Here is a 5,167-nt window from a genome sequence, read left to right on the forward strand (position 1 = left end):
TATGTTAACGACATCAGAAGAAGCAACTGGTTTATGATAAAACCAATATAAAAATAACAGCGTATATCCAGATTGTGAACAGAACACATGGTAAAGAATTTAAGATATATTGTGTAAATATATGTTCAAAGAGAAAACATTGACTTGAACATATTGACACTCCCAGGGTGTAATATTATGACAGCCATATCTTTGTATCATTGTAAAGAAAAAAAACATACATATATTTGGTAAGAAGTTTGTATAAAGTTTTTGTTTGACTTCTGTGCTAAAATGCTAAAGGTGGTTGTAAAAGGTTCCTTTCTAGGCCCACAATTTTGTTTTTTCAGATGTTAACAAAGAAAAAGAGGTGTCAGGTTTAAGATAATAATTTGAGAAAACGGATACAAAAATTACAGTATTTCATCCCACTGGAGTATTGAAAACACATCTTTTTGAAACTTTTAAGCAAGGTTAAACTAAGTACATTGCTGGGAAGTTTCTAAAATAACAAAAGGATTTAAAGCTTTCATAAAAAAACTTGGTTTAGAACTAACAGAGCAATACTGTACATCAGATCCTTCAGCTGAGGGATATGGTAGAAACCCTGTCCCACTGACAGAATTTGAGATAACACTGCTGCCATGATAAACAGCATGGCAGAACATCTGTAGTACACTCTGCTGGTACACTCTACCAAAGATATGCCAGGACAGTTACAACAGAGGAGTAATAGGGAACGAAGCATTACTGGAGATAACAACCAATGGTACATGCTATACTCTCCCAGATCATGACTATGTCCCCATTGGGTAGTTGATATCAATTGGGACTGGTAGGACAGGGAGCCCAACAGTAAGTGAAGAAAGCCAACAAGAGGCAGACTTGTATGGATAGAGATGATTCTTAATATTCTGTAGTCCTGGGCCATTTAGGACTTTAGAGGTCGGAATCAGTACTTTGAATTGAGACCATAAACAAACTAGTGGCTAGTGTAGATCACTGAGCATTAGCAGGGCCTTAAAAAAAAAAAGACAGTACAGGTACTCACTGGAACAGAATACCAGCAATTATCTCTCTCTGTCTCTGTCTATAGCTGGCACCTATGGCACATGGGACGTACTATAGGTGGCGCTGTGGGTTAAAGCCTCAGCGCCTAGGGCTTGCCGATCGAAAGGTCGGCGGTTCGAATCCCTGCGGTGGGGTGCGCTCCCGCTGCTCGGTCCCAGCGCCTGCCAACCTAGCAGTTCGAAAGCACCTCCGGGTGCAAGTAGATAAATAGGGACCGCTTACCAGCGGGAAGGTAAACGGCGTTTCCGTGTGCGGCTCTGGCTCTGGCTCTGGCTCTGGCCAGAGCAGCGATGTCACGCTGGCCATGTGACCCGGAAGTGTCTCCGGACAGCGCTGGCCCCTGGCCTCTTAAGTGAGATGGGCGCACAACCCCAGAGTCTGTCAAGACTGGCCCGTACGGGCAGGGGTACCTTTACCTTTACCTTTATGGCACATTTATCAATATATGAGTGCCAGCACCTCACTTTTTACCAAAAATAAAAGCACTATATTAGCAGACTTGTTTGTTTTGACACTCTGAATGTCCATCTGCTTGTGTATGTCATCCCACCAGGATGTGCAAGGCAGTTTAGGTCCCAAAACTAGATTTGAATCAGAACAACCAGTTTCATCAAAGAAAACCTGGAGATGGTTTGCCACCATGTACCTGAATATCTTGCCCAAGGAATTTAACACAGGTTTGCCTTTTACTAGGCGTATCGAGTTTCAGCTTTCTATTTCTTATGGAAGCACTTGTAACCGTTTTTGCACTGCTATTTTGCACCGTATTTTTTAATGCTTGTGTACCTTGAACAACAATCTGACACACAGAAATCTACTGCGTTAAGCTGCTCCTTGGTTGGAGATGTATCTGCTAAATTTCTGTGTGCAAATTGGATGTTAGCAAAACAGGACTGGGGCCAGTAATTAATGAGTCAGACATTTGATGTCATCTTTATAAATATGATAAAAAACCCCAAGGACTATGAGTCAAGGGAGTGACCTTGAGTTAGCAACTACCGGTAGCTACTTATAAACATAACAGCATTTCCCTCTCCTCTGATTGTATTTAGGACAAACATAGTATTTATTGAATGGCACTGAGAGATTGTTTACAAATTTGAATTTTAAATCCTAACCAATGAAATAAATAGCATATTGAAATGTTAATGCATGGAGTTTTACAGTTTTTATGCTTGTTTATAATCTTGGTGCTTAATATTAGGCTACGTTGTTGTGCTAAAAAGTAGGTGGTTGATGATCTAATGGGGTGGATTTTGAATCATGGGACAAACTTACCCAACCAGTTTCCTAAAGAGATTAAGGCTGAGCTTCAAACAAAAACTGGTATCTAGCTTGTGATAGAATTCTTTTCATCCTGCATGTAATGTTGTCCTTATTATGAACTTTGGCACTAATTTGCATTGATTCAGAATTGTCAGAATGTCTCTTCCTTCAGGACTTTGGTTCTGGAGAAACAGGTTTAGTGGGACTATAGTTAAGGAAGGAGAGTGTCAGATTAGCTGGGAAATATTATGTGTTCATTTTCTTGTTATTTGTGAAACAGTTTTTCAAAAGTGAGAAAGGCATTGACTTTAGCTTCCCTAATTCTGATGATGTCAGGGACTCAGCGGGAGCGCAGGGAGGAGAGGAGATGGAAAGCGAGGGGGAGCAATCCGAGGGCAGCGTAGGAGAAGATGACAGCAGCCCGATAGATTCCATGAGCCTCTCCAGCGAATCGGAAGATTCACAGAAGGGGGCGCCGATGGGCAGGGCAAGGGGCGACCCAAGGGGGACACCCCAGAAGCAAGGGGCCAGCGGGGACTCCCAGAGCACCAGTTGCAAATCAGGACCAGCTTCCCCACCAGAGCGTAGTGGGGGGGAGGAGTCCCAGGTGTCAGAGCCCACATATGCACCACCAGCGAGAGAAGATGAGTCAGGGTGGACCACGCCTCCATCGGAGAGCGAGTTAACGGTTAAGAGGAAAGTTGCAGGCTGGGCGCGCGCGCCAAGTTCAAAGGTACAGGCGAGCGGCACAGAAGGTAGCCCGGATAGGGAACCAGGTCCTAAAGCCCGCCGGAAGGAGGGGCAAGAATCGTCAGGGTCAGCGTCAGAGGAGTCGAGGAAGGATGAGACCCTAGCGGGCAGGAGGGCCCAGAGGAGAAAGGAATTTAGGAAGAGGTGGAGCAAAGCGAGAGTCTTAAACTGGTGTGGAGGGGGAGGAGACTCAGACAGGACTTCGCCGGTCTAAGCTCGGGACGTAGAGCTGCACGCTGCGGCTTTGAAATGGAGACTGAATCTCAATAAAGACTTTTGTACATAACTACAGCCTAGCGTTGGTCCTCTGTGAGCTGGGACCTGGAGGCAGCTCTGACAGATGACTATAATATATTCATTATAACTGTGATTAATGAACAAGCCCAGGTCATAAACCATGGCTTGATCCTGGCTTGTTTAAACTAACCACCGTTCCCCTGAGTTTGGATATAATGGGAAGCTGTGGTTAATTTAAAAGCAGAAGTAAAAGCTTCTGATCTTTTATTTGTGGCTGCACCAGAGCTGGTAAAGGGAAATGTGTGACTCTGAGGCTCATTCAGGTTTACTTACAGAGGTCTAACTCTAAACTATAGCTTAGAAGTGCATCTGAAAAAATCCTACATGTATAGTACTTGAGCAGTAGATTTAGGATATAGCAGCAATGCTTCTCCTTCCAGCTCTGATGTGTTTCTGTCTGACCACATAAGGTGAACTATTCCTGCTTATCAGAAAGGAAATTTGGGATCCTAGAGCAGTGTCTTTCAGTCTTTTTATGCTGAGGAATCTTTTCTATATTGACTTATTTGTTGAAATACGTATGGGCATCTGCTGTAAACATCTAAGCATAGTAGAAGATTCTGAGCTTGTTCTAAAGTAAACAGCCAGATGAATTGAGCCTGCATCCTAAAATTGCCAATATAATGATGCTGTTAGCAAAATCTATGGTTAATACAGACTACAGATCTACCTCATTTTTTAAATAGACCTCTGTGGTACATAAACTGGAGGCAGGGGCAAAAGAGTAATTTAGAGAGGCAGGCATACAATTATTACGAATAAGTGCTTCTGAGCCCCCAGGAATGTTCTTACTACTGGAACTGAGCTTAACAGCCATTTCCTATGAGAATCCATGCCTAGCTTTTATCCAAGCTTTCTTCATTTCAGCTGACTAATTAAGGAGGGAGAAAGGTGTAGATTAGAAGTTTGGCCAGGTGTGGAAGATCGGGGAAGAGAAGTGAATTTGGTGTTGCGCAATCTTCCCTAATATCTGTCTGGGTGCCAATCTTCTCTGCGTAACACTGTTTTGCTTATAACCTGCCAAAAAACAACCATACACTGTTGCCCTTTCTCCACACCTAAGAACTTCTCTAGTTCAGTAGGGCTGCAGTCCCGTAAAGTCAGCTGTATTGAACTCCACGCAGCTTGCTTCTGAGATGGGCACAGGATTGCACTGTTGGGTTGCAATCCTACAAGATAGAGGACCCAACAAACTTTAACATCACTTACATGAGATTTAGGGACGCATGTCAAAGTGCAAGTAGATAAATAGGTACCAGTCCGGCGGGAAGGTAAACGGCGTTTCAACCTGGAAGCTGTATGCCGGCTCCCTTGGCCAGTAAAGCGAGATGAGCGCCGCAACCCCAGAGTCGGCCACGACTGGACCTAACGGTCCGGGGTCCCTTTACATGAGATTTAATTCCAGGCGGGGACTTAATTTGCGAACGGGTCACTGAGGTATTTAAATTGGTATAAATACAAATTAAAACTCGTGTGTGTGTGTTTGTGTTTTGTAGGGTGGGGTGGGAGATGCAGTGTAGTAGTATTCTGACACCTCTAAAACCGCCGCGTGGACCTCGCACCATTTAATTCAACGAGTCTCAGCGACCTGTACAGATAGAACCGCGCGCGCGCACACGCGCGCACCCCGGGCGTCATTCCAGCAAGTGACGTGCGTCATACGTCACACGCCCCAAGGGCAAGTGTGGCCCCACCCACAAAACCACAAAAGCACCAGCTCTTCCGCTTTCCCGGCAGCCTCCGGGCGCCTCCTCGGCACACATCGACCTCACCGGAGATAGTCACGAGATAAGGGTGGGGGGAG

Source organism: Podarcis cretensis, assembly GCF_951804945.1.
Source record: "Podarcis cretensis genome assembly, chromosome: 1".
NCBI classification, from domain to species: domain Eukaryota; kingdom Metazoa; phylum Chordata; class Lepidosauria; order Squamata; family Lacertidae; genus Podarcis; species Podarcis cretensis.